The sequence below is a fragment of the Ovis canadensis genome, chromosome 6 (genome assembly GCF_042477335.2).
Source record: "Ovis canadensis isolate MfBH-ARS-UI-01 breed Bighorn chromosome 6, ARS-UI_OviCan_v2, whole genome shotgun sequence".
NCBI lineage: Eukaryota > Metazoa > Chordata > Mammalia > Artiodactyla > Bovidae > Ovis > Ovis canadensis.
Window position 1 is genome coordinate 26,837,950 of NC_091250.1, and position 22,295 is coordinate 26,860,244.

Below are 22,295 nucleotides of genomic sequence, written 5' to 3' on the forward strand. Positions count from 1 at the left end.
TTTGCATTCTAATTTTTTCTTTTGTGAACTAGAGATTAACTTTTTTCCCCCATAGATATTTACAGAAATCAGATGAGATACTTTTCATATCGGGTAAAATTCATGTTATTAAGAGTCCAACTTATCTCTAGATTTTTTTTTAATGTAACTAATTTTCACCATTTTCTTTTTTAAAAAAATATAAATTTATTTATTTTAATTGGAGGTTAATTACTTTACAATATTGTATTGGTTTTGCCATACATCAACATGAATCCGCCACAGGTATACACGTGTTCTCCATCCTGAACCCCCCCTCCCTCCTCCCTTCCCGTACCATCCCTCTGGGTCATCCCAGTGCACCAGCCCCAAGCATCCAGTATCATGCATCAAACCTGGACTGGCAGTTCATTTCATATATGATATTATACATGTTTCAATGCCATTCTCCCAAATCATCCCATCGTCTCCCTCTCCCACAGAGTCCAAAAGACTGTTCTATACATCTTTATCTCTTTTGCTGTCTCACATACAGGGTTATCGTTACCATCTTTCTAAATTCCATAAAAATGTGTTAGTATACTGTATTGGTGTTTTTCTTTCTGGCTTACTTCAATCTGTATAATAGGCTCCCGTTTTATCCACCTCATTAGAACTGATTCAAATGTATTCTTTTTAATGGCTGAGTAATACTCCATTTGTTTATATACCACCCAAATAATACATATAGTATCATTCACCTATGTGCAGAGAGCTGGGAGCAAAATTCCCCCAAATTCCAAGTTCAACTAGTCTCTTATCCCCTGGTTCATTTCAATCAGTGTACATTTTTCTTACTAAGACTGATAATATAGACAACAAAACAAATTTTAATTTAATTATGTAATTCATCTCTTACAGTGAACTAGTTAGAGGGACTCTGGGCTGTGAGAAGATTATAATAAATCTGAAAACTTTTAATTTTAAGAATATCTTGGTTTTCCCAATTTTCACCCACTGGCTATTGAGCTACTGACTCAAGATTTAACATACATAATTCTTTAACATTCTAAATAAATTATCTTTCTTTTGAATGACATACTTTTTAAAATTTTAAAGAACTTCCTAAAACCTTTAAACAAGCCAGTATCTTCTCTTCGTTCCTTCTTTTTCTTAATTTACAAATATAATAATTGATTACATTAATAAAGATAAGGGACAATATTTGATATAAATCTATATCAAAATATGTATGCTTGTCAAAAACCAGTCTCTAAAAATTACATTACAAATCTCATGCAAAAAACAAATTTTGCTTGTATTTAACAATGGCCTCAAAATAATTAAGCAACAAGGAAGAATGCTAGAGAGGAAAATATATATTCCTCTAACACTGTATTTTTTCTAAAAAAAAAAAAAAGTTCTTCAGTAAGAGATTTTATTTGCCTTGATTTCAACAAACCCATTCACATGTACCTTATGGAGTTTTCGTTCTTCTGTCTCACTGTTTTAATATGACATAAAGTAACCTGTTCACCATGAGTGTTGATTCAATTATTCGAGCAATTTATAGCCCAATGATATTTTGAAAGCCTGTTTTTGGTGGCTACATAACGTATTAACTATTTGCTTGATGGAAGTTCCTTGAAAACAATTGTGGTCAATAATTTCAGAAATAAAGAAATCAAACACTTGCATATACGATTTAACTTCAACTATAGGAACACACCTTGGCCATGAGTACATATATATAGTCTACTATATATATAGATATAGATGTGTATATATATACAAATGAATATTTTCTTGTGTGAGCCTGTGAGGTGAGCAGGAAAAGCAGAAAGAGAACTCTGCATTTACTGAAATTGTTAAATAACTGATGTATTAATAGCACATGCGTAACATATCTTTGGTTCTCATTTCTTCAGAATAAATACTATTGCTGGTATGGTCACTTAAAGAAATGTTGTTTCTCCTCTGAAGCCCAAAGTTTTAATCAACAGATGAATCTTTTTCCTTCCCTTTTCCTTTTTTTGCTCTATACACACTCCCTGAATTCCAAACATATAACAAGTGTAACCAGGAAGGTAGGAGAGTGGATTTGGTGTATCTGGGTTTTACATCCCAATCCTGCCTTGAACAAGTTGTGTAGCCTCAAACAATTTGTGGAACTTCTTTGAGTCACAGTTGGGTTTTTTTCTTTTTCTGTGAAATAAAGACTTATTGAGTCATTGTAAACATTAAATGAGAATATATTTAAACAACTAACTACAATGCCTAATGTAGTTATGCTGAAACATGTTTGTTATAGAAATAATGTATAATATTCAAACCACTCTTTCTTGCTTCATCAAACAAGTATGTTTTTCTACTCCCTTTAATAATAAAGCATATATATCTTAAACATATAATTAACTGTATTTGGTTAAAGAGAGAAATTTTCTTCACCATCATTATCCAAAAATAAATTTTGCATGTCTCCCTGCTATTATTTTGATAAGTATTCAGAACAAAAGTTTTCCATCTCAGTCCATTCTATTAAGGTCTCTTTATCCCTTTCCTCGTACTTACTTCTCCCTCCGTTTATCTAATAGAATATCTCCCTTGTAAATCTCTCCCTTCAAATTCTTCTTTAGCTGGCTTCCCTGGTGACTCAGCCAGTAAGGAATCAGCCTGGATGCAGGAGATCCAGGTTCGGTTGGAAAGATCCCCTGAAGAAGGAAATGGCTACCCACTACAGCGTTCTTGCCACTATCACACAACCTACAGTTTTACATTGAAGAGATAAACGCTGTTCCCTCAGATAAGACCCTGAGGACACATGGATCCCATTTCAGTAGCATGGCAAAGCTAAAATGAAATACGACAACAGACTTAGGTAATAAGAAGTCATGCCTTTGTCACAGGTAACATACAATACATACAATCTCCAACCACCTCTTCCCTCAGCCAGCTTCAATCAATAGAAATAATAACGTGAGCATTTATCAGCATGCGTGCTAGTCTCTGAAATGAACCAATGAATAAGACCCTCTCGTGATTTCTGTGACAAAGTCTACCAAACTATTTGAATTATTGCAACCTGAAGAAACCCAGTGCATAATGTGGTACATAGATTTCTGAAGCCAGAGTCACAGTTCAACTCCTTGCAATCCCATGGAGGCCTGGCGTGCTGGGCTTCACGGGGTCGCAACGAGTGGGACACGACTGAGCGACTGAGCTGAACTGAATTCTGAGCACCGTGTAAGTTTCCTCAGGCACGTTCCTTACACTCACTGCACTACAACTGCCTCATCCTCACATTGTGGGTAATAATAACAGCCACCTCTTGAGGTTATTGTGACAATTATGTGAGTTAAAATACATAAAGCAATAGCTGGCCACTGTAGGAGTGTTTGCTATTGTTAACTACTTTGTGCATCATCTATTTTAAATGTACAATACTCATTTTAAAAAAGCAAGTCCCAAAAGAGTTGGTTTCATATAAATTTAATTAAGCGCATTCAAATCACAAGAATCCACAGCCGCAAGACAGTTATAGGTAATAAGAAGGCAATAACAAGGAATCACTTAAAACATCTCCACATTTTAAAATTCTAATTCTGTCAACTATTTTTATATGGGTGACCAAATCATGGGATTCCTCTGAGCCTCATTTCTTCCTGAATAAAGAACTGAGGATAGAAACCGAAGAAATGAGCATGGGATAAAAGAAACTAAAGTCCAGAGCAATGAATAAAAATTTATATTTGAACACTGAGATATGCTCGTTAAATTCAAGTTTCCTGGAAGGGATGGATTTATTCATCATAACACTGAGAGAATGTGCAAAGTAGATCATCGTATCATCATTTATAAAAACAACAATGCAATATTGCTTAGGCATTATTATTGAGGAGTAAGGGAAAAGAGAAGTTCCACTGATAAATTCTAGAAAATATCAACTTAATCTCTTTAAATGGAGGGGGAAAAAACCTGTAATCTGTAAATAATAGATCATTGAATGTAACAATACGTGCACATAGGTAAGTCTGCAACTATTTTTGCAAAAAATATTCCACAGAAAACTAATTGTCAGGACATAAATCCAGATGAGACAAAATGTCCAAATTCCTCATGTGATTCAGATACAAACAGTCTCAGACAACTCTTTCTGAGATCTAAAATAATACACGTATTTAAACTTTTGAGACCGCAAATATATCTAGATTTCAACAAATCCTACCAGCTTTATCTTCCAAACTATTTAGACCCTAAGAATGCTGCATCATGCCCAAACTTGGCACCCAATTCAAGCCCCCACTATCTTCTCAAAGGGAATTAATTAACACTTCTCACTTACAAATGTGGGTGCCTGTACCTATTTTCCACATCAATCAGAGCAGTTCTTTGACCACCTTTCCCATCACTTTCCCCTTTCTCACCATCTTCGGTTCACACCAGCCTCCTTACTTTCCTCTGAGCGTATGCCAAACAGGAGAGCAGAGTTCTCACACTCCCTGTTCCCTTAGCATGAATACAATTTCCCCAGGCACCTACACCCCTCATCCCTCTCCCTCCTTCAAGTCTTAAATGTCACCTTATCAGACAAGTCTTTCCAGACCCCACACCGCCAACCTCCCATCTCTTTACCTACTTGATTCTTCTCCCTACCACACTTACCAACTGACCTATAAATGATTTGTTCATTTTCCTGCTTCCCCTAGCTATATTATAAGGTTCATGAGAAAAGGGCTTTTCTTTTGTTCATAATTGTGATGCCTCCCTGTGCCTGGAGTTCTCTAGGAATTTGTATAAACCCTCAATAAATTGTAGTGAAAATAATAATTGGGCTTCCCTGATGGCTCAGAGGTTAAAGTGTCTGCCTGCAATGCAGGAGACCTGGGTTCAATCCCCTGGGTCGAGAAGATTCCCCTGGAGAAGGAAATGGCACCCCACTCCAGTATTCTTGCCTGGAGAATCCCATGGACAGAGGAATCTGGTGGACTATAGTCCATGGGGTTGCAAAGAGTCAGACACGACTGAGCGACTTCACTTTCACAGCCAAGATGCTAAGAGACGTAATACATGTAGAGGACATACAGAAACTGAGAATGTCTTAACAGAAGTTTGGGTATTGACAAGGAAAATGAAGTTAGCAAGAATAAGAATAGGTTTCAAAAACATGTTTGTCTCAAGACCCTGTCACAAAAGGAGATAGAAGTTATAGAAAGGTAAATTTCCTTTTAATAAAAAATTTTAAAAATACTTTTTAGTAAACAGGGCAATTGGAATTATCTTCTTGGAAGAGTAGTAATTTTCACACATTTTTAAGTCTTTAAAAACAGAATAAATTGGAATTTTAAAGGAAAATAATAAAATGAAAATCTCAGCTTTATATTCCCTTCTCATTCTGAGGACTGTGATATTTACAGTAAGAGAGAGGATATAACATATGATGGAGAATGATAGCTAATATTTGATCGGTTGATTAATTGTGTAGAAATATTTCTATTTTTCAAGTATATAATTTATTCTTATATTTAAGAATGCTGCCAAACAATCTTATCTACAGACTAGGAAAGAAACTTGTGAGCAAGGGACTTATCTCTAATGCCAGCCTTAGATAGAAGAGGAGTAATCATCCTCATTTTCAGATCAAATCATCTCCCCTAGTCAGGAAAATACATGTTATATATATTTATCGGAGAAGGCAATGGCACCCCACTCCAGTACTCTTGCCTGGAAAATCCCATGGACGGAGGAGCCTGGTAGGCTGCAGTCCATGGGGTCACCAAGAGTCAGACACGACTGAGCGACTTCACTTTGACTTTTCACTTTCATGCATTGGAGAATGAAATGGCAACCCACTCCAGTGTTCTTGCCTGGAGAATCCCAGGGATGTGGGAGCCTGTTGGGCTGCCATCTATGGGGTCGCACAGAGTCAGACACGACTGAAGCGACTTAGCAGCAGCAGCAGCATATATTTATATATATAGTATATATATGGAATATACGGGTGTGTATCTGTCTGTCTGTCTTAGTGCTAGTTGCTCAGTTGTGTCCAACTCTTCACAACCCCATGGATTGTAGCCCACCAGGCTCCTCTGTCCATGGAATTCTCCAGATAAGAATATTGGAGGAGGTAGTCATTCCCTTCTCCGGGGGATCTTTGTGATCCCCAGGGATCAAACCTGAGTCTCTTGCATTGCAGGCAGATTCTTTACTGTCTGAGCTACCAGGGAAGCCCTATATACACAAATCCATATATAAATGTGTACACATGCATCGCGTGTATATGTGCTGTAGTAATACAGAGCAGTAATCACATCTGCAATATAGGAAGCATGCCAAAATATTATGGTTGGAAAAAAACCTGAAATGTATCATCACTGAGAATGCAGTACTGTTATCTTTTTCAAGCTGTTTCACTTCTAACAGCAGCAAATAAATACTTTTATTTTGTCTATAGCATTTTATTCTTCACATTATGACACTTACACTACTTATCACCAAATTCTTTCTTTCTAGTTGATTTTACAATTCATCTTCTCCAATAAAAGTTTTATAACAGGAATCTAATGAATTAGACCCTACAGAAAGAAAAGCAAATTGGCCTGTTTCAAAGCTCAAAGCTACAGCAGTAAGTTCTATGGATTTATTGCAGACTCCTCCACTGCTGCAGAGAGGATGCCGGATGCATTGTTTCCTAGCCTCCTTTACACCTTTTTTTAAAAGGAAGAAACTGCTCAGATCTATTCCACTAGAATCATAAAAGACCTGGAATTCACAGAGCAGCCAAATAAGAAGTCATCAAAAAGATGAGCACTGGAGAAAACAGTGATTGTGTGGGACGCTAAAATACGGCATTCAGGTACTGGTCTCAGAAAGCCTATCACATGAAGAACCCAGGAAAACAGGGAAAGCCACAGAAATAAACCTAACTCTTTGGGGAAACATCAGAGCAGTCCTGGAGGGTAGAATTGGGCAGGTCAGGGCATCCTTGTGACCCAAGAAGCCTAGAAGAGAAGCAGCACCCAGGACGTCAGAGATTGTGGCTTCGTCTCAAAGAGCACAAAGTGAGAAACTTAGAAGAGGGTCATAAAATAAGATCCTTAACTTTATCCATTGTTAAATTCTAGAAGGGGATTGTCATTTGTTGTTGTTGCTGTTTACCTTGCTAAGGTGTAAGTCTTAGATCTCAGTCAATCGTGTCTGACTCTTTGCGACTTCTTGGACTGTAGCCCGCCAGCCTCCTCTGTCCATGGAATTCTCCAGGCAAGAATACTAGAGTGGATTGCCATTCCCTTCTCCAAGGCATCTTCCCGACCCAGGGACCCAACCTAGGTGTCCTGCATTGCAGGCAGATTCTTTACCGTCTGAGTCACCATAAAGCTCCTTACCTTGCTAGGAGGAAACCAAAGAGAGCTGGAAAGGTCACATTGTGCTACTCTTAGACACACTGATGCTTACTAATTTGTGCAAAGGCTGCAGGTCTGCTACATACGTCGATGTTAGATTTAGATAAAAAAGAAAATAAAACCTCAAATCATTGAATTCATTGTTAAAATAAGTTTAAAACTAGGAAGAAAATTAAGCATAGAATTTACATGATTAAGCAAATGGCATTCATTTTAGTTGGTATATAGGTGATAGCTATTTCACATCCATAATTTATCAAGTCATAATTTAGCAACCAATAATTTAATTTAAAAGGATTTTGAATGTAAATGGATCAAGTGGAAAGTGCAAACGAAAAGTTGCTAAAAATTCACCATTTTCCTTTTTAACATGCTTAAATCATTTTTAAATAAGAAAATAAAGTTAGTGTGCATTATTGGGATAGTATTCTTGATTAAAATAATCATTGTAAGGTTCTGCAAATGAACAAAAAATTTGAATACAGTAAATAATAGGCAAACTTTAAAATGCTACATTGGTAATATTATATGAAGTTGCACTTTTCTTAGCATTTATGAAGATAAAATAATAACAAAAAAGGTTTGTCCATGATACCCAAATACTTAACAAAAAGTATTTTTTGTCTATGTGTTATATATTACTGACTGGTCCATATATGATTAAAAGCATATTTTAATTTAGGCTACATTTGTTCATATTGACACTATTTTGCGATTGTACAGTCACCAATTTTATTGAGCAAATTAGCCTCCATTCATATTAATAAAATTGTTTCAAGTGTATTATGTATTATATTACTACAGATAGGTATTAGAGGTGTTTTCTATGTTTGAGAAAAAGTCCCCACCAAATATCAACATGCCTTCTACTTCTTCTCCTGGAGGAATGCTGGTGCCTCATTAACCCACAGTAAACCACTGCTGACGTGTCAAGTGACAGCAGTTGTCCAAATTTCTCTCCTTCCTTCCCCCTACAGATTTAGAGTGCCATTTTTACCAAGTTTTAAAAATGGGCCATTCATGTACTTCTACTGAAATATTTCTGCACCAGTATTAAGCTTTGTTGATCAATAGAGCTTTTAGTTTATATTGCTATAAATCTTTTTTCTTCAAAAGTTCTGTCTCTTCTTGTTCGTTCTCCAACACAATTTTAGTACTTGAGAAAAGTAAATAAATACATTCTCTTAATGTTTTCAATGGAACTGCATTATATATAAAATGTAATTTAAAACATCATTAAATTGTCCAGTCTTTCCATCAAAAATATTGTGCAGTTGTCTTCTTTTTGTATAAAATTATTATATGTGTAATATAAGATTTTAGACATGCTTATTAAGACATCTGTGTGTGTGCTAAATAGCTTCAGTCACATCCCACTGTTTGCTACCCTATGGACCCTGCCAGGTTCTTTTGTCCATGGGATTATTTAGGCAAGAGTACTGGAGTGGGTTTCCAAGCTCTCTTCCAGGAGATCTTTCCAACCCAAGAATCAAACCCATGTCATCTCATTAATATTAATTAGTCCCTAGTTTCCACCATGCATTTTATAATTTAGCTGATAGCAAGCACGAGGAAATTTTTTCCCCAGTGTTATTTCTAAAGTAATAGTTTTCATTATGGGGAACCTGGGAGAGTTATGAAAATCTTTTAATTATTTTGGTTTGGTACTATCTGATGGCTTTCCAAAATTTTTGGGTTTTTTTTCAGTTGATTTCTTGAGTTTCTTAGATAGCAATTTTTGAAATAAAACAATCACAATCGTTTTTATCTCTTCCCCTCATATGGCCATATATCATTTTTTATTCCACCATTAAGAACTTCAAAAAGGTTGAACACAGTTTTTTAAATTAATAAAGCATGTTCAGTTTGGATAACTTAGGTTTGTACAAGTTTGTTTGTATTTCGTGGGGCATATATGAACCTATAAAGTACATTCAAAGGTAAACTCATTTAATCATTTTAAGTTTTAAAGCTTAATGTGGTTCAGATTTGCTAAATATGGCATTTTATTATATTTAGCAAACTTTATCAAGGTTTAGGCATTAGGGATAAACCCTAGGGTCTTCAAAACATAAGTATAAATAAGAAAGAAACATATCTACAAGGTTTATAAAATATGAGCAAAGCATGGAACCATTCCTGAAGGAGCTTGTTAGACCTCTATCACCTACCTACAAAGCCCTGTGAGAGAGTTTCCCATACTACAAATGTTAGAGCCATGCAATATTTCTCCATTACAAATACTAGTGAAGTATCTGTAAATTAATAGATTTACAGAAATAAAAATATTATCAGGATATTATAGACAAAACTTGCAGTGATAGGAAGAGAGTTCAGAGATGCCTGTGTATAGCTAAGCTACTCAGTATCAACAGTGCCAAAACAAATTTTTAATTAAAATGATTAACTTTAACATTAATCATTTGATAGAATAATTTTAAAGCAATCTTCATTGGATTAAATTTAAGAGGAATATGCAAGTGGGATTTTCAAATGTCCTTTCTATAGTATCTTCTACTTTTACAAGGAAACACTGTTATTCATAAGATTAAAAATCATCAAATGAAAAGATAGCTATACCTGGCAAGAAGAGTTAAAGTACTATTTCACTTCATAAATCGTGACTTTACACAATGAGATAACAGACAATAAAAACATATATGGTCATGCTGTTTTATTATTGAACTATATCTAATATCTTTATGACCACTACCATATGAATCTAATAATTTACTCTGTAAATTTAATTTTATTGATTTTTCCATCCAGAATATAAAAATGAACACAATCCAGTTAATTGATCTGCTCCTAAGATATATCATTTAACTTTCACTAATCAGGAAGCATAAAAATAAGTGATAACATTGTACTTATGAACTTCTTTCAAAAAGCTCCTTGAACTTATGTCAAAAAACAGGTCTTCCCTGTAGCTCAAATTGTAAAGAATCTGCCTGCAATGCAGAAGACCCAAGTTTGATCCCTGGGTCAGGAAGATCACCTGAAGAAGGAAATCACAACCCACTCCAGTGTTCTTGCCTGGGAAATTCCATGGATAGAGGAGCATGGCAGGCTATAGTCCATGGGGTTGCAAAGAGTCAGACATCACTGAGAGATTAACACTACACCATTCAGGAAACATAAAAGTAAGTGATGACATTTTGCTTATGAACGTCTTTCAAAAAACTCCTTGAACTTGGGTCAAAATCATAGGAATTAGCATTTTTCATAACGTTGATCTACCAATGCCCAGACTTATGCATATCCATCTGATTGTTCTCAGATCATTAATTTAAATATGTAAGATGATGCCAACTATTCTCAAATACCCATTCTTTATAATCAGTTGAAATATTTCTTGTATCTCAGACCCTCAGAGAGTCTATATCAGAGATGCTTGAAACTGATTGACCCCTTTCAGATGGATTGACACTTCAGCTGTAGCTTCACATACATGAGTCATTCAGTCACTAAATACATATTTATGTGTGCATGCTAAGTCTCTTCAATCATGTCCGACTCTGTGATACCGTGAACTGTAGCCCATCAGCCTCCTCTGTCCATGCAATTCTCCAGGCAAGAATACTGGAGTGTGTTGCCATGCCCTCCACCGGGGATCTTGCCAACCCAGGATCCAATCCACGTCTCTTATGTCTCCTGCCCTGGCAGGTGGATTCTCTACCACCAGTGCAACCTGGGAAGCCCTTTGATATTTATAGAACTCCTACAATAATTCAGAATTACCACATTAATGAAAAAGATACACCTTCTGCCTTCCAGTTGTTTAGAGTAAAGCAGGGGAAGAAACGGAGAAGGCAATAGCACCCCACTCCAGTACTCTTGCATGGAAAATCCCATGGATGGAGGAGCCCAGTAGGCTGCAGTTCATGGGGTCGCTAAGAGTTGGACACGACTGAGCGACTTCACTTTCACTTTTCACTTTGATGCATTGGAGAAGGAAATGGCAACCCATTCCAGTATTTTTGCCTAGAAAATCCCAGGGCTGGGGGAGCCTGGTGGGCTGCCATCTATGGGGTGGCACAGAGTCGGACACGACTGAAGCAACTTAGCAGCAGCAGCAGCAGCAGCAGCAGGGAAAGAAACATATGACCAATCATTTCAATGCAGAATGTTGGTATTCTGTTAAAACTCTCCATGGCTTTACATGGAGAAATAAGAAGGGACTTGATGGGAATATAATGTACAGTATGGGTATTATAGGTAATAATACTGTATTGCATATTTAAAAGATGCTAAGAAAGAATATCTTAAAAGTTCTTTTCACAAGAAAAAATTATAACTATGGAGGTTTACAGATGTTAACTAGACTTGTGTTGATCATTTCACAATATGTATAAATATTGAATCATTATATTGTCTACCTGAAACTAACATAATGCTGCAAGTCAATTATACTTCAATGTAAAAGATTTAAAGGTAAAAATACCAAAAAAATAAATAAAAATGTCTTATAAACACACAGACACACACACACACACACACACACACACACACACACACACACAAGGAACTTGACCCAGGCAGTAGGTTAGGAAACAATTCCTAGTTTAAATTGATGGGAGAGATGGGAATTAGAGAGGTCAGTAGTGAAGAAAATTCAGAAAGCTCCTATTAATGGAATAGGTGGTTATTAAATGAGTGTCTATGTGTGCAGTCCTGGGAAGAAATTTGACAGTCATCAATATCATTTCAGGTCAAAACATTCCTCTAACCTGATATATAATAGGTGGTTAGTTCAAAGGCAATATTTTTTTCAGGCTGGAATGATACAGAATTTTTTTTTTCCTCATTACAGTATCTTTTAAAAAGCTCTACTGCCTCTGCAGAGATTGGTGCACGCACGTGTAATCAATTGTATCTGACATTTTGCAACCACATGGACTGTAGCCCTCCAGGCTTCACTGTCCGTGGCATTTCTTTAGGCAAGAATAATGAAGTGGGTTTCCACTTCCTACTCCAGGGACTCTTCCCAACCCAGGAATTGAACCCGTCTCCTGTATGTCCTGTATTGGCAGGCAGGTTCTTTACCACTGTGCCACCTGGGAAGCCCCGCAGAGATTGGTACCACTTTTGAATTCTGGTCTACACACCCCTCCAACCATTCTGAGGCCTAAAACCCAGAAATGTGATCCAACTTACAGGGACAGCTGTCACATTAAACATTCTGATTTTGAACAATGATAAGCAGATGACACCACCCTTATGGCAAAAAGCAAAGAGCTAAGAGCCTCTTGATGAAAGTGAAAGAGGAGAGTGAAAAAGTTGGCTTAAAGCTCAACATTGAGAAAACCAAGATCATGGCATCCAGTCCCATCACTTCATGGCAAATAGATGGGGAAATAATGGAAACAGTGACAAACTTTATTTTTGAGGGGGGACCTCCAAAATCCCTGCAGATGGTGACCGCAGCCATGAAATTAAAAGACGTTTGCTCCTTGGAAGAAAAGCTATGACCAACCTAGACAACATGTTAAAAAGCAGAGACATTACTTTGCCAACAAAGGTCCATCTAGTCAAGGCTATGGATTTTCCAGTAGTCATGTACGGATGTGAGAGTTGGACTATAAAGAAAGATGAGCGCCGAAGAATTGATGCTTTTGAACTGTGGTGTTGGAGAAGACTCTTGAGAGTCCCTTGGACTGCAAGGAGATCCAACCAGTCCATCTTCAAGAAAATCAGTCCTGAATATTCATTGGAAGGACTGATGCTGAAGCTGAAACTCTAATATTTTGGCCATCTGATCGAAGTACTGACCCACTGGAAAAGGCCCTGAGCTGGGAAAGATCAAAGGCGGGAAGAGAAGAGGAGAACAGAGGATGAGATGGGTGGATGTCCATCATGTTGATGGACATGAGTTTGAGTAAGCTCCGGGAGTTGGTGATGGACAGGGAAGTCCCTGGGGTCACAAAGAGTCAGAAATGACTGAGCGACTGAACTGAACTGAACTGAATTTAGGAAACTTGGACAATCTATATAATTCTTAGCTATGAAAGTATTAAATGTGTTTGACTCCGAAGCCACAATATTTAACATTTGAAGAAATCATACAAACTTACCAGATATAGCATTAATTTAAAGAAGGCACCTAGAAGTTAGCTACAAGATAGAAAACAGTGTATCTCGATTTTGTGTTTTTAGGGACTATCAAATTATTAAAATGGATACTTTCCCAAAAGTTTTTCAAAATGCAGAGCTTATTAAATTTGTATGTAAAAAGTCATTTAACCAAAATGCCTAATCAGCTTTAATTTCTGCCATCAATACAGCAGCTGAACAAAATTTTCATAAACACATTCTCAGTAAGACGTTTCAAGAATAAAGTGAAATGCTTATTGTAACTCATTATAAACACAAATAAATATAGAAATTAAGACATTGGCAGCACAGAAACGATGTGAACCCATAAAAGAATATTTGCATGATCTAAGGCAGTGTTTCTGCCCAATATATGAAAAAATCAAATTTTGAAAAAAGTAACTATAAGCAGGTAATTTACCTTGAAGAGACATCAAGGAGAATGAGCACAATGTCATAAATAGTATTTGGAAAAATACCCTCCTTAATGGTTATCTACAGCTTGTTGAGTGTGGTTTTTCTCTGAAGTTAAGGGCACTTTTCAAATTTAGTTTCACAATTGATTCACGTAAGTAACAGTAAGTGCATTTTGGATTGATAAATTTGTATAATTCTAAACAATACAATTCTACTGCAATTTTTACAAACTGAGTTGCCTTCCAGATGCTCACATGCTCAGGAATGACATTATATTTTTAAGACTTCTTTGTTTCGTCTGAAGAATGAAACATGTCTCCACATGGGAGATTACAGCGTGCCCATATATACTGAGTATTAGGTGTATACTTAGAAGAAATAAACTCAAATGACTGAAACTTGAGCCTTGAGATGAAAAATGATGAAAAAATAAAAGTTTACAGCTTACTACATATTTATTGTAGAATATCCATAAACTAAACACTCATCATTTTAAATGTTTCAATCATTATAAATATATTATAAGCACTTCTACATTTATTGAAAAGAATTAAATTACTGAGTCAAACACTGAACTGAATAAATTAGTGATACTACTATGTTCTCTGTTTAGCTGATTTGATGAAAAAAATTAAACTATGGTTTAGAATACTAAATTTTGCATTTAAAAAGTTCAAAATATTAGTAAACCTTTAAAAAATTTCCTGAAAATAAATAAAAGTAGTTCTTTTGTGTTAAAAGATTAGATTTAAATAAATACCACAGATGTCAATGATATTTGACAAGGAATAGGATTTAAATTTTCAACTCTTTCCTTATTTTTCAAAATTATGCATTTAAAAATAAATCTCATATGTCCTTTTTGTATACTTATTATCTTTGTATAGTTACTTTGAATTAGTAAAACTTGGTGTGGCATATGTATGAAGTAACAAAAGTTATATTGTTATTTTAAGTACCTAATATCCTAAACATTTTAAGATTACTTCATTAGACAAAGAAATGAAACAGACTTCTGCACATCAGTATTCAAGCTGAGCAGAATGAAAAAATGTAAACAGCAAGGACAATGAATGGCAAAATGTAATATCACTTTATAATTCTTTTTTATGATAGTGTATCTAAGGAAGTCATTAAATTAAAGCGAATTCTGTAATTGCTTTCATTGAACAGACAATTGAAAATAGAATTGTATAATGCAGACTCATTTTACATTGCATTAATTTCCTATTTTTAGGAAATTGGCAAGACTTCCAATTACTCATTACATTTCACCCTCACTTAAATAGCTATCTATATAAATAATATTGTACATAATATAACGATATGATGTAAGGTTTCAAATGCTGTGTTTGTGGCTTGCTATAATCAATCTTAGCTCCAGGCTTTTTCTTTCCCTTTGACTAGTCACAAAAGTCTTCTATCATACTACTATGAAACCCAAAATTCCTTTCCTTACCATTTTAAAAAATAATAATAATTATGTGCATATATACATATATATACATGTGTATTATATATAGAAAAATATAGAGATATGCTGTACCCCTCACAACAGAACTCAGAATCTAGCATGATCTATTATGTCAGTGTATCAGTTACTCTCGTATCTTCCTTTCTTCCTCATCAGGACCAGCCAGGCCCAAACCTTCAGTCATGTGACACTAGTCACTTAGAAAAAGAGAAGCATGCAAATAATTTCAGAAAGTAACACATCTTGAAATTTAGAGCCTGCATTGACTGCCCAATTGAAAAACTGGTGAACCTCCCTGGCAGTCCAGTGGTTAAAACTCACTTCCTCTGCTTAGGGAGCAGGTTTGACCCCTGGTCAGGAAAATCAGATGCCACATTCAATGTGGCACGTTCAAAAAGAGAAAAGAAAGAAAGAAAAATTGGTAGGACAACAACAGAAGAAAACCAATAATAAGCCTAGCACAGAAGAGAAAATCTGAATGACCAACAAACCTGTGAAAAGATGCTCAGAATTATGTAAACCTCACCAACTACTCAAATCTAGGCAGAAGTACTGTTATAGTCTTTTAATAGATGGGAAAGCCAAGGCACAGATACGGTAAGTGTATCAATTATCAGGGTCACATAGGTAACGAGTTACAGAGTTGAGATTCAAATCCAGGTGCCACACTAGGGAAAGCCTGATGCTGAAGATGAAAGCTCCAATACTTTGGTCACCTGACTGGAAGAGCCGACTTATTGGAAAAGACACTGATGCTGGGAGAAGGGGATGATAGAAGATGAACTGGCAGGATGGCATCACTGACTCAGTGCACATGAATTTGATCAAATTCGAGCAGGTAGTGAAGGACAGGAAAGCCGGCATGCTGCAGTCCAGAGGGTCGCAAAGAGTAAGACATGATTTAGTGAGTAAGCAAGAACAAATTGCCCAGTGTCAAGCAGAATGACATTCCTACCCGACTCACATAACTTACTTCCTACCAAAACAATTTAAACATTCTGATCCTGAGTTTTTTTATCAGTCAAATGGGAATAATCGTTTCAACACAGATTTTTCTGTGGGGGTTACCTGAGGTAATTGATATGAGAGTCCTAGTATGTTGGTAAAAGAAAAAACCGTCTTTAAATATTAATTTTCTTACCTACCCTTTGCCTCCACTATTTATTACTTGATTTGTCCTATGTGTGTATGCTGATAGTCATGTCATTATATGCTTTTTCTTTCTGCAAAGCGTTGCAGTTAGTCTTCTAAAAAATGGGTTAGGAAAAAAAAAAACCTCAGCCTAGTTATAGTTCCAGGTTATTCATTAATTGCAGCACCACTCAGCTTTTTCAGAGGATATGTTATGTAGCTGTGACCCAGTTTACAATAATGCTTAGTAGCATTACTTCTTTGTTTCTATATTAGAAAATAGATGTCATGTTTTATTAGTCACACAACTGTTAAGAAGTTCCAGCTGCCTGTGGAAAAACAGAGAAAGTAAGTAATGCTGTTCCTTATTAAGTTTTAGAGGTAATATTACAAGGTCTTCTGTGTATTGGATATTAGAGCCTTATAGTTACGATCATCAAAACATTAGAACATGAACACTGCAAAGTCTCATTAAAGGTAGTATCAACAAAAGCAACTGATAAGCTGCCTTCTTAAAGCAAAAATAAATTCGTGATAATAAACCAATCTCCAACCACTGACTTCAAAATCTTAGAAGACACAAAAATGATATTAATGCATGGTTATTTTTTAAAAATGAAATGCATATCAACCATTATCAGAAGTCTACTAATAAAGAAATGATTATGCATGTTTCATATGCTCCATTCATAATTATAAAGATTTTTTGTTACTTTTCTAGTAGAGATTTTATTATTGAAAGTCTGAAGTTTCATCATCGTGATCAAACTTATTTTGAAGATATCTCACTGATTCTAGTGTACATGTAGCAATGGAAAATTCTGTGATAAACTTTAAATACAGTGTAATGGTGAGGTACTCATTAAAGTGGCACTCATATTCCATTATAGTGTTGTCCTCCATTTAACACCCCACTTCATAGTTTAAATAACAAACCTGCTCTAGAGAGCAGAGACCCTGAACTTTCCCATTTCCAGTTCAGGAGTGGTATCAGATGAATTTCTAATGCTGTCTCTTTACGACCACCTGGCATGGATGTAGTTTAAGTCATTTTCTTCATATGTGTGTGTGTATATATATATATTTTTTCCTCCTTCTTAAGGCCTCAATTTTCCCATTTGTAAAACTGATGTAAAAATCAGATTTGAAAAGGTAGGTAAAACATCTGAATAGACTTGTTTTCCAAAAAAAAAATAGGTATTTCTTCTTCACATCCCTAGCTTCTTTGTGTAAATAACTGCAGAAAATCAGAGGTAAATATTTGGAGAGGCTCAATAATAGGCCCCAGTAGGCTTAAGTGTTTGGAGTGGAGGAGGAATATTAGAAAATGGATACCTTTTTTTTTTTGCATCCATATGCAGTAGAATATAAACACATACGTGAGAAATATACACGCCACCCTGTTACCTTGGGCTTAGATGTATTTGTAATATTATATTTTATTAAAACATCTAAATCAATATAGCAAATAGTAACAGTTTCAATCTTGGTGGTTATGATTTTCTGCAGGTATGAAATACATCAGAAGTGGGGAATTGAAATTCCTCGTTAATTATCTCAAATATTACCATCACAGTGAGCGGGGGAAAGTTTCAACATACTACAGTGCCTTCTGGAAAATATTTCTTTTCTTTAACATGAAAGTAGATTCTATATGTGAGAAAGACAAGTGAGTTGTTAGTATTTACATTTCTGTGGATTCTTTACTTTTCAAGATTTAACAATGAAGCAAAAGCTAAAGGGGAAAAACAATGTGGAGAATTTAAAGGGGCCAGGACGTGAAAGGATTAGGGTCATTCCTCCCTGTTCTGCTCTAATTCCTCCACATTATGTTATCGTTCTAGCCAGAATATTTCTAACTTTCTTGAAAGTAAACCAGGGCTTATTTTAATCACTGATTTCCTTGGTAAGAGGATGGGGGAGGTGTGTGAGTGGGTGCTAATTATAGGGTGAAAAACTCCTTGTAAATGTAAAATGAAGCTTTTCCGAAAGTGATTGGATACTCACAATAAATGAGTAAATAAGTGACTTTCTGAGCAATGTGGATATAGACAGAGGGCAGCAACCCTAGGAAGAATGTACTCACTAAGGGAATATTATAAAGGACATAAATTATCTTTTCTAGTATAAAAGCAGATATATTTAGCATCTAACTTATTTTCCCTGTAATATACTCAGTTCTTACTATCCTCATCTCTCAAGTCAGAAAAGCATAACTGCTGTGAGTTATGTGGGATACAAGAAATAGCCTAGTGCTGAGTCCTTGATTTGCCTGCGAGTTTAGAACTGAATGGAGAAGGCAATGGCACCCCACTCCAGTACTCTTGTCTGGAAAAATCCCATGGATGGAGGAGCCTGGAAGGCTGCAGTCCATGGAGTCACTGAGGGTCGGACACGACTGAGCGACTTCACTTTCACTTTTCACTTTCCTGCATTGGAGAAGGAAATGGCAACCCACTCCAGTGTTCTTGCCTGGAGAATCCCAGGGATGGGGGAGCCTGGCGGGCTGCTGTCTATGGGGTCGCACAGAGTCGGACACGACTGAAGTGACTTAGCAGCAGCAGCAGCTGTTTTTCTGGAAAAGGCAATGGCACCCCACTCCAGTACTCTTGCCTGGAAAATCCCATGGATGGAGGAGCCTGGAAGGCAGCAGTCCATGGAGTCACTAAGAGTAGGACACGACTGAGTGACTTCAGTTTCACTTAGAACTGAACTGGGCCGGGAGAAAGTTAAGCCCTGGGGCTAGTTGCCTGGTTCTAGGAAACACAAAGGATACCCAGGGATAGGCTGAGAACAGCGACAAAATCAAGCAGGAGCCGGGAGCCCAGAATAAATTCGAAGGGGGGCTGACTCAGTGGGGGATGAGAGAGAGTTCCTTCTCCCTTCTACACACAACTACTAGGAGATGAAGCTTGAGGAGATAAAGTGGATATAGACAGGACTTCCAATTTCTCATCCATTTCTACTGTTTTTCAGTGTTTGTGTGGAGTCCTAAGGAAGTGTTTCCTTGACTCTGGATAAATGGTTTAGGAGAATGGCTGAAAAGGTGAGCTGTAAATCCAATAATCCTCTTCACCAAAGCTTTTTCATTTTTTTAATTAACTAATTTTTTTTATTGAAGAATGATTGCTTTACAGAATTTTGCTGTTTTCTGTCAAACTTCAACATGATTCAGCCACAGGTATACATATATCCCCTCCCGTTTGAAACTCCCTCCCATCTCCCTCCCATCCCACCCCTCCAGGTTGATACAGAGCCCCTGTTTGAGTTTGCTGAGACACACAGAAAATTCCTGTTGGCTATCTATTTCACATATGGTAATGTAAGTTTCCATGTTACTCTTTCCATACATCTCACCCTCTCCTCCCTTCTCCCCATGTCCATAAGCCTATTCTCTATGTCTGTTTCTCCACTGCTGCCCTGTAAGTAAATTCTTAAGTACCACTTTTCTGGATTCCGTATATACATGTGAGAATACGATATTTATCTTTCTCTTTCTGAGTTACTTCACTCTGTATAATAGGTTCTAGGTTCATCCACCTCATCAGAACTGACTCAGATGTGTTTTATGGCTGAGTAATATTCCATTGTATATAGGTACCCAAACTTCTTTATCCATTCATCTGTCAATGGACATCTAGGTTGCTTCAATGTTCTAGCTCTTGTAAATAGTGCTGCAATGAACAATGGGATACATGCGTCTTTTTAAATTTTGGTTTCCTCAGGGTATATGCCTAGGAGTGGGATTGCTGGGTTATATGCTTTTATTCCTAGTTTTTTAAGGAATCTCCATACCGTCTTCCATAGTGGCTGTATCAGTTTACATCCCCACCAGCAGTGCAAGAGCGTTCCCTTTTCTCCACACCCTCCCCAGCATTTATTGCTTGTAGACTTTTTGATGATGAACATTTTGACTGGTGGGAGGTGAAATCTCATTGTGGTATTGATTTACATTTCTCTAATAATGAGCGATGTTGAGCATCTTTTCATGTGCTTGTTAGCTTTTATATGTCTTCTTTGGAGAAATGTCTGTTTAGATCTTTTCCCCACTTTTTGATTGGGTTGTTTGCTTTTCTGCTATTGAGTTGTATGAGTTGCTTGTATATTTTGGAAATTAATCCTTTGTCAGTTGTTTCATTTGCTATTATTTTCTCCCATTCTGAATGTTGTCTTTTCACCTTGCTTATAGTTTCCTTTGCTGTGCAAAAGCTTTTAAGTTTAATGAGGTCTGCTTGTTTACTTTTGTTTTTATTTCCATTACTCTAGGGGGTGGGTCATAGAGGATCTTGCTTTGATTTATGTCATCAAGTGTTCACCAAACCTTTTTATATGGACTTCCATCTAAGAATTAACCTGTTGAAAGATTCCTGAGCCACAGAAAAGGAGCAAATAAAATTTCTATTTTTATTAAATGACAAAATTTATATAATACAGATTAAATAAATAAATTATGTTTCTCCACAATGGCAGAATATGAAGGGAAATAGTCCAGGTATTTGTCATAGTAGTCTGACACTTTAAAGATCTCTATAATACTACAGAATAAGTTACGGTTTTTTTTTTTAACTTTAAATTTTCTGTCTTTGTAGAATTAAGTTAAGCAAATCTTTAAGCTTATAAGCAGAGGTTTTAAAGGAATGAAAGGAATAAAGTAGTTTTGTGTTGTACAGAATTTAAATGTACAGAAATTAATCCCACATTGGAGAATCTATTAGAATAGAGATGCTCACTGTCCTTTCAAACACCTGCTTAGCTAGTAATTGATAGTAGGTCAACTGGTCAAAAAGATGTAGGAGAACTAAACCCTTGGGTATTCCCCTTACCATTTGGTGAATGGCTGATCTTTGTAGTCCACCGCTCCGAACTGTAATTTTGTCATCCTTCCTGTCTTGACTATCCAGATCTCAGAAATCCCCTTTGGAAAGTCTTTCATATGCTGTAACTGAGTCCTTTTGCTCACTACAGATATAGGACTGTTTGTGTCATCTGTAACCCATAACCCATTTCTTTAGTATCCCTCCTCACTACTCTGAGATACATGTAGTATGGAACAAGAAAAATGAACATTATTTCTCCTCCTAATTCTGTTAACCAACTGTATAGCCATCCATAAGCCTCCATGAGATTGTGTCTCCTCACTTGAAAATGAAAGTTTTCTAGGGAATACGATTTCATTTCAGATGTTAATAAGTTTTCAGAAAAATATTCAGTTCAGTTCAGTTGCTCAGTCGTGTCCGACTCTTTGCGACCCCATGAATTGCAGCACGCCAGGCCTCCCTGTCCATCACCAACTCCCGGAGTTCACTCAGATTCACGTCCATCGAGTCAGTGATGCCATCCAGCCATCTCATCCTCGGTCGTTCCCTTCTCCTCCTGCCCCCAGTCTCTCCCAGCATCAGAGTCTTTTCCAGTGAGTCAACTCTTTGCATGAGGTGGCCAAAGTACTGGAGTTTCAGCCTCAGCATCAGTCCTTCCACAGAACATCCAGGACTGATCTCCTTTAGGATGGACTGGTTGGATCTCCTTGCAGTCCAAGGGACTCTCAAGAGTCTTCTCCAACACTACAGTTCAAAAGCATCAGTTCTTCAGTGCTCAGCTTTCTTGACAGTCCACTCTTACATCCATCCATACATGACCCCTGGAAAAACCATAGCCTTAATTAGATGGACCTTAGTTGGCAAAGTAATATCTCTGCTTTTCAATATGCTGTCTAGGTTGATCATAACTTTCCTTCCAAGGAGTAAGCGTCTTTTAATTTCATGGCTGCAATCACCATCTGCAGTGATTTTAGAGCCCCCCAAAATAAAGTCTGACACTATTTC